General features: G+C 37.4%; 1 pseudogene; it reads right to left on the reverse strand.

Moving 5' to 3' along the window:
* Positions 1 to 4785: 4785 nt before the first annotated feature.
* Positions 4786 to 7536, reverse strand: LOC119538518 (annotated as a pseudogene).
* Positions 7537 to 9600: the final 2064 nt, after the last annotated feature.

Raw genomic sequence — 9600 nt, forward strand, 5'->3', positions numbered from 1 at the left:
TGATGCTGCCATGGCCACTGGAACACAAAGGGCCATGTTGTTACTTGTAAAGGACCCCAGTCTCACCAGAGAGAAATGCAAAAAGGCAATTACAGTAGATCCATGTCAACAAAGCTGCCTAACCTTCAGCAGCCTAAGGGTACTATTTGGCCCACTAAGATGCTTTCATTGTCTATTCTTCTTCAGAGAAGCTTTGCTGAGTCTATAATAAAGGAAGATAGAGAAGGATGTCTGCTTTTCAGAGAGAACATGTCATTATGGCTATGAGATTTAGAGATTGTTTTTTAAACACGAATAACATTTACTTAATTAAAATTTTGGAATTGAGGTGGGAGGATACTCAAGATTTTTTGCTTGATTGGCAGCATAGGAAATGAAGGGCCCGCAGGCTCCACTCTTCTTCCTAAATCCCAGAGCAGAAATCCCTATCTAGAGCTCGCATATGCCCTTCTCCCCTTCCTGATAAGTTGCCCTGGGCTTTCACTAGCAGCCATCAGGCCCTCCCATGTGGGACAAGAATTTTCTCTATTCCTCTTGGAGTAACTGAGCTTCTGTGTATGGTGGAATGAGAGCATGTCAGACATGATTCTTAGTTTGCAGTTCCTCAGAAATATTCTGGAAGCTATAGAGCAGCACTATTCATACAAGCCCCTGAGCCGACTTTTGTATTGCCCCTAATAATTTGGGGGGGAGAGGAAAGTGTGTAACATTTTGAGCTGTTACCCTAGGTTCTGTCAGTCTATCCTAAATGACTGACTGAATTCCAGGAAACTCTCCTTGTTTTTCAATATTTTTCAGGTAAATACTGGGTTTATGGTAATTTTACCTGTATACATAAAATGTTTCCAATATTCAAAGTTCTTTTATACCTCTATTTATACTGTGTTCATATGTTATTTTCTTGAAAGACCTTTCCTGATCACCCTATGTGGTTAAAATAGCATTTTCTCTCTTCTCGCCTTGCTGTATTTTTATCATAGCCTGTGACCTTATGCATTCGTTAGTTCTTGTTTCCTCTAGAGTATACACTCCATGAGAGCAGAGAATTTTGTCTGTCTTATTCACCGCTGTAACCTCAGTACCTACAATCAAATTGGTCACATATTTAATGCTCAGTCAACATTTTAATATGAAATAATCCTGCAAGATAGGCTTGGCACAAGCCCCGTTTTGTTAATGAGAAAGCAAATTCAGAAGGGGCTTCTTGACTCCCTTAGAGTACACAGCTGGCAAATAGCACAATCCTTTATTGCCTTCTCTCTGTGTCCTTCTAAAACTTCAGATTAGATGGTACATTTTGATAGCTTCTTCTATTGCAAATATAGTTGTTAGGAGATACATCCAGAGAAAAGTCAATAAAACTAGGTATTTAGAGAATACTGTGTGGGATATACAGAAAAATATGAAAAAAAAGTCAGTGACTTTTAAAAGTAGACTAACACTTTTATGGATAGTCATAAAATGAGGGGTGTGAACAACAAACTAAGGAATTCATTAAAGTAGCTCTATTTAGAAAGCTCAACAATTCAGGAAACAACTGAAGCAGAAATTTCAGAGGCTTTCTTTTATGCTTGATCACCTGTTAGTTAATTCTCCCAGATTATTTCAGTTCATTGTTCATTTGCATGGCACCTACCATCACAGCAATCCATTTAATGGACATTATAATTAATGAGCATTTAACAGAGGCAAGTGAAAATAGATATATATTCTTATTTTCTACTACTTTCTTTTTTCTCTCCAAATTTGTCACAGGTTTTCTTGTTTTAAATTAATTATGACTTCCGTTTAAAGGGATCCTAGATTTCAATATTAAATTTTTGCTGCCTTCTACGAAATCATAGAATGGTAAAGGAAAGCTTTCACATATATTTAGGATCCTTGTCAAATGACACATGCCTATTTTTATTATTATATTTCTATTTCTATTTTCCTTGCCTAAAATGTACAAAATAATCATTTTACAAAATACTTGATATGAGTTTTTTTTATTTTCTGGCTCTATCATTAGTCACAAGAATTAAAGTTTTCCCATTTAAGGACTGTTTATAACAGTCATAAGGTATTCTAAAGTGACACATGTAAAGGTTCAGCAGACAACAGATATCTCTCTGACCAAACTCAGTAGTCACACATCCTTTTCCTTTTAAAGCTGGCTAAAGGTATTTCCTAGAAATTCCCAGGAAAAAATATATTGCCAAAATGACCAAAATAGTGGTAATAACTGTGTTAAAGACAGGTTTTCTTAAGAAGCTTAAGGAAGATAAAAGGAAGTAGGATCCCACCCATCAACCTACCCTCCCAAGGGAAAAAACAGACAAACAAACAAACGAAAACACCAAAACCAAAACCTAATTTCCGGGAGGTATAGGGAAACAGGACAAGAAAGGATCACAAAAAGCTGGATGATTGGTGAAGGGAACTCTTATGCCCTTGGATTCAATGACCAGCGTACATTCTGCCTAAATACCACCACTAAAACATTGCCTGACTATAGCTGCTGTTACAGGTAATGAGTTAATTTTCTTGCTCTATATAAGCTTAGTCTCACATACAATAGGGAAATCTAAGGATGAAAGCAGAAACAATAGGTTGGGAAAGCTGAACATGTGGAGTCAGTCATGCTGTAACAATTTTCAAAGATAACTCTGGGCCAAAAAAAGAATCAGAGGGGCCAGAACCAGATCACATATTTATCTCTTCCATCTGCTCTTCTTTAATCCTCCTTGTCTACTCACACTGTTCCAAAGAGCAGAAGGTTTACCAAGTTTCCACGTGCAGGAAAATTACCCGGCTTTAACCAAGCCATGGAATAATCCTGCCATTGCTATTTTGGGAGTCTAGGAAAATCATTGTCTATGTGGATATCAATGTTTGCGATTCTATTAAAACAACCCTCAAAGACATCAAATAATAAGATATTTGTGACTTGATAAAATAAAAAGAAATGAAACCCCCCTTATTCTAGTATCTGTAAAAATTCCTAGAATTAGAAATAGGGGGAAAGTAGCAGAAATATTTCAAGTACTGCCACGTTTTCCTTCAGTCCCTAATGAAGGACTTTTGTGCTTGCCATCAGGCCAATGCCATATGAAATATGTAGAACAGGGTAGCTTCTGATTTTCTTTCATGGGTGATTTCAATGCTTCTTATATTAGCACTTAAACAGAGTTTAGAGGTAAATTGTAAAGAAAGGATTCTCTTTCTTACCTATGAAAGATAAGGAAAACATATATGAAATGTTCTATAAATACAAATAAAGAGGGAAAAATTATTCTCTCCTTGTTACCCCTAGGCAAAAGGAAATCACAACTGACTACATCTCTTTTCTGTCTCTCATTACTTTCAATAACATAAAGATCTGAATTTGTCTGAACAATTATGCAGTGTTTGGAAATTACCATATACCATAGTTACAAAGTGAATAATTATTCTCATCCTCAGGTAAAAATAGCAGAAATAAAATAATTACATGAAATAATATTCTCCATACAAAGCAAACCTTACATGTTAAGACAGTGCAGGAAAAGAGCTTCAACACCTTTGAAAAATTGCCAGGGACTGTGCTAACCAGTTTACATCTTAAGAATTATATAGAAGAAAAAATGATATCTCCAGGATTTATTTGACCTTGCTTAGAGTTCAACAGTATAAGAAAATTTTGATTTATATATAATATAATTTTGATTTATATAAATCAAAAAGTGGTAAAATATATTATTTGGGAGAAAATGTTTAGTAAATATAAGCATAATGGGCAAAATAAACAAGATCACACATAAAAATGTTTCTTCGAAAATTTCCATAAAAAGTAGAGGCAGAAAAAAAAAGTAAAGGCAAAATGGCACAAAATTAGAAAAGTAGTGTTTAGGCAAACTAAATAAGAGGAAACCTTAATTAAAATAAGAGGCATACAGTTCCATAAACAAAATAATTCATCTCAAAAATGTCCCCATTATAGTTTGAAGAATACGCTTGGCAGCAAAAACAATGGCTGTTGTCAAGAATTTCTACTTCAAAGTACTGAATAGTAGTATACAAAATAACATGAATATTTCTGATTTAAAATATACTTGAACCATTTGCCACTTAGTTGTCACATAGAAATAAACAAACAAAATGTTCATAGGAGGAATCTGTGAAATGGCAAAATGATTTTTTTAAAGTGGAATTTTTTCAGACTATATATATACATGAGGACCAAAAAGAAAATGATCAATTCAGATATTTTGGCCCACATTGTTAAAACTATGCATGGAAATGTGCAATACCTCCCTATAGGTAGGCCTATTAAAGTCAATTGTTGAGCATACTGCTTGGCATAAGACCCGAGATCATATGCGTACACAAAAGGCTTCAAAGCCTGACAGAGCAAATTGATCATAAATTAAAATAAACAATACTTATAAATAATATAAAAATAAACATGGTTTTTAATTAACTATGTCTTTTTCAAAAAAGAAAATAATTCTCTATATAATTAAGTAAAATGCACATTAACTTCCACCTTATAAATTTGATATATCAAATTGTGCCATACGTATATTTATACATATTTCTGAAAACTATGGTGTATGAAATTATATGATCATAAAAAGTATCTGTGTTATTTCATCTTTTGGAATGACATGATTCCTTTTTAGAAAAAGAAAAATTGTAGACCACAGGAAAATTATAAAAACTTCTGGATTCATTGAAGCTATATAATTTTAAGAAGGTATAATTTATCTTTTAGCATCAGGCTAGAAGAGAGGAAAAGTCCCAGTATCCTGGCTAAGTCTTCTCTTACATGATCCTAGGTAGTAAGCAGTGTTTATAAATGTTTGCTATTGCTCTGGCTGCATCATAGATCACCTTCAGTGAGAAGTGTCAGTAAAGGTCATTTGCCAATCAGTTGGCTGACATTAAGGAAAGTGTTTTCCAGGACTTCACCCACTGTTACCAAAAGGCCAGACCACCTTAGGTTGTAGTCCAAGAAGTTAGACTTTGAGCCTGTTGAACAAATTCCAAAGGCACTGGTATGACTTTTTAAATGTTTCTATTTGAATGCCATGGGCAGGATTTTCAACTATCAAACAAACTAATGTCAAACCATTTGTCAAGTAGCAATTCTGCAATGAAGTTTGCTATTGACAAAGCACTCTGTCTTTCATTGATCCTTTCTGTTAGACACAAGCTAATCCTGCTACCTAGGCCACTGATTGTGGGGCAATACTGAACTGCCCTGCTTCCCCTATAACCACAACTAAGCCAGAGATTCCTGGAAGGCATCTTGGACAGCAGCAGCCTTTACCTCTTTGTTTGAGGTCACTACAATATATAGTTCACCTCCAGATTTGACATAAGCATACCTTAGAGATATTGCAGGTTTGGTTCCAGGCCACCACAATAAAGCCAATGTTGCAATAAAGTGAGTCACAGGATATTTTTTTGTTGTTTCTCAGTGCATATAAAAGTCTATTAAGTGTGCAATAGCATTATGTCTAAAAAAACAATGTACAAATCTTGGTTAAAAATATTTCATTGCTAAAAATTGCTAACCATCATCTGAGTCTTCAGCGAGTCATAATCTTTTGGCTAGTGGAGGATCTTGCCTTGATGTTGATGGCTGCTGACTGATCAGGGTGGTGGGTGCTGAAGTTTGGGGCGGCTGTGGCAATTTCTTAAAATAAGACAGCAATGAAATTTGCCACATCGACTGACTGTTTCACTTGAACCTTTAGAGGCCATTGTAGGGCTACTAATTGGCCTAATTTCAATATTGTTGTATCTCAGGGAATAGAGAGGTCTGAGGAGAGGGAGAGAGACAGGAGAATGGCTGGTAAGTGGAGCAGTCAGAACACACACAACATTTATCAACTAAGTTTGCCATCTTACATGGGCATGGTTCATGGCACCCCAAAATAATTATGATGGTAACATTGAAGATCACTGTTCTAGTTTGTTAATGCTGCCAGAATGCAAAACACCAGAGTTGGATTGGCTTTTATAAAAGGGGGTATATCTGATTACAAAATTACAGTCTTAAGGCCATAAAGTGTCCAAGCAATCAGGTACTTTCACTGGAGGATGGCCAATGGTGTCTGGAAAACCTCTGTTAGCTGGGAAGGCACATGGCTGGCATCTGCTCCAAAGTTCTGATTTCAAAATGACTTTCTCCCAGGATGTTCCTCTCTAGGCTTCAGTTCCTCAAAAATGTCATTCTTGGTTGCACATGGGGTATTTGTCCTCTCTTAGTTTCTCCGGACCAAGAGTCTGGAGATGGCCGTCTTCAATCTGTCTCTGATCTGCAGCTCCTGTGCTTTCTTCAAAGTCCCTCTTGGCTGTAGCTCTTCTTCAAAATGTCACTCTCAGCTGCACTGAGTTCCCTCTGTTTGTCAACTCATTTATATGGCTCCAGTGATTTAATTTAGACCCAACCTGAATGGGTGGGGTAGCACCTCCATGGAAATTATCCAATCAGAGTCACCCACAGGTGGGTGGGGCACATCTCCATGGAAACACTCAAAGAATTACAATCTAATTAACACTGATAGGTCTGCCCACACAAGAGTACATCAAAGATAATGGCATTTGGGGGGACATAATACATTCAAACTGGCGCAATCACTGATAACAGATCACCATAACAAATATAACAATGAAAAGGTTTGAAATATTGAGAGAATTACCAAAATGTGACAGAGTGACACAAAGTGAGCACATGCTGTTAGAAAAAGGGCACTGATAGACTTATTTGATGCAGGGTTGCCACAGATCTTCTATATCCCTCAAGATCTGCAAAGCAAAATAAAGCAAAGCACAATGAAACAAGGTATGCCTGTGTTTGCAGCCATGCCAGGGTCTACCAGATGTTTTATTTTATCAAGGATAAATTTCATTGGCAGATTCCTGGCCACACCTTTAATAAAAGCCAGATTCCTTCATTCTGACCATTACTGCTCCTAGGATCTTCTTGTTCCTGTGAAAATAATGGTTGATGTGGCTCCAGTTCTCTATACCAGAAATGTCAAATTGGCTAGCTGAGTAATAGGAGTTGGCAAAATGCTTGTTACTGCAGGTGTAGAAAGTGATGGATGGCATCAGGGGTGCCTGGGAAGCTCTTCCTGCGTGACGCCTTGCAATGCCATAAGTTGAACTAACAGAAAATCCTGATGTGGGGAGTCCCAAAGAGGGAGCTGATAAAAGAGTGCTTGAGGCAGAAGTTGAAGGTGTAAAGTGAGATAAAAGAGGACTGCTGAAGGCAGCAGCAGTTGATGGAAAAACAGGAGGTGATATAGAAGTACCAAAGGGTGGAACAGAGGAACTGGTGAATAAGGCAGAAAAGGTAATGGTGCTGAAGACCTCAGAAGAAGGGATGGCAGATGAGTGGAGTGTGCATGTGGTGATAAGGACTGCGAAAAGGATACATTTAGAGATGAGAACTGGTTGCAGCTAAGGGGACTGGTGTACAGGATACAGCAGTAATAGTCAGTCCTGCAGGATTTGGTGGAACATCCCAGGTGTTGTTGTCTCTGTTCCACAGTCTTCCACCATTTTTCTCTGGTTCCTTTAATTCAAAATACTGGGGTCCCAAGACTATACCAGCATGGCAGCTGAAAGTGGGACACAGAGAAGTCAGAGGGCAAAATGATGGCTTCCAGAAGACAAGGAAGATGCAGCCAAAGGCTGGCCGCCATGCACCCTCACTTCCAACATGGTTGCCTGTGGTTCATGCCCTTGGGGCTGTCACTTCAGCTGCATGTCATACCTCCCCACCCCACCCCAGTAAATGTGACTCTTCCTATGTTTCAGGCATATTTTCTTTTTTGTTATCTCCCTTTACTATTTCCTGTTGAGGTATGATCTTTATACAGGGATCTTAAATATAAATTTTGTGAGTTTTAACAAATGCGTACACCTGTGTAACTCATACTTCTATCAATTTATATAACATTTCCATTACTCCAGAAGTAATCTTGAGCTACTTGCCAGTTCCCAGGCAACCTCTATTCTGACAAGGAGCACACTTAGCTATGTTTTTCCTGTTCCAAAATTTCTTAAGAATGGAATCGCTTTTGGATGAGTTTGTACGAAACAAAGCATCATAGGCATAGTCTGATAATATGAAGGTGAAACAACATGATATTTAACATGCTTTGGATAAGAAATGAATAAAGATTTGAGTTTGAAAAGAGGCAAAAATTAAGGATGGATGAGATGAGTCAAGTTAAAAGGCTCCGGGCAAATTATCTACAGGGAAAGAAGCTGAGGGACTCTTAAAAATGAAGATGGCTAATAATAAATTATAAGTTGTTGACAGTATTATATGTTAATATAGATCCTCTTCAACTGTCTCAAACTACTGATGTAGGCTTGCTCCCCACAGACCTTACAACAGTAGTATTTTCAGAATGACTGGAAAATAGATGGGAAGGGAAGGAGGCAAAACACAGAACCATTATCAAGAATTCACTGGCAGCAAGGAATTAGAAGAATATAAATCTCAGAAGTTCTCCAGATGCTAAGGACAATTTTCTATTTCTTATCATATAGGAGATCTGACCTTCAAAGCAATTTCAATAAATGTGCAAGATGTAGGTGACCTCCAAAGTGTAGGAATTGTGAATATCCTGGTAACTTACATCAGGTTTACTTCAGAACAGAATTTTCTCACTAACTGATCTCTCTTTATTCTCATCCTGATCATCCTGATTCTTGGTTTTCTGACTCCACAGTTTTTATTCCAGGCCCCTTTAGGCTATCTTTCTTCTCCATATTATTTTATTATTTACATTCTCCTATTGAATCTGGCTTACCACAGTCAGGTACAGTGTACTTATTATATTAACACTATTTGAATTGAATTACAGTATAACTGTAGGGTATTGGAGGCAATGACTTCACCTAATATTGGAATTTCAATCAGGTAGGATAGGCTGATATTTCAAACAGGCATTTTTCACTCTGTTTCCATCTTACTCATTTTGTCCTTGGGTATTAAACCTACCCTCCATTTCAGACATGACTTCTCTCACCTGGAGAGCCATGAAAGATAAACCCAGGGATCTGAAAAGCAGTAAGCTGAGAGTATTTCATCTGCCTTTCTATTCATGTCTGCCTGAGGCATTCCGAAGGTTTTCCATCAAAATAACATTTACAGTGTTTAAAAAATGCATTGTGTTAGCTTTCTACTCCTGTGTAACAATCACCATAAACTTATTTAGCAGATTAAAATGACACCCACTTATTATATCACAGCTTTGTAGGTCAAAATTCATGGCAATCTTGCTTGGGTTCTTTTAGGGTCTCCCTAGGCCAAAGTCAAGGTATCAGCTGGGCTGGACACTTAGAAGAACCCACTTCTAAGCTAATTCAAGGCTGTTGGCATTTCCATTTTCTTGCTCAATGCCAACCAGGGACTGTTTTCAGTTTTTAGAGACCACTCCTTGTCCATGCCTTCTGGCTTCCTCCATCTCAGCGATGAAGAAACTCCCTCACATTGAATTCCTCTCACATTTCCACTCTCTCCAACTTCCATTTATACTATCAGCCAGAGAAACTTTCTGCTGATTTAAAGGGCTCATGTGATTCTGGTTAACCTTCCTATTAAGTTCAATA

Source organism: Choloepus didactylus, chromosome 6 (assembly GCF_015220235.1).
Source record: "Choloepus didactylus isolate mChoDid1 chromosome 6, mChoDid1.pri, whole genome shotgun sequence".
NCBI lineage: Eukaryota > Metazoa > Chordata > Mammalia > Pilosa > Megalonychidae > Choloepus > Choloepus didactylus.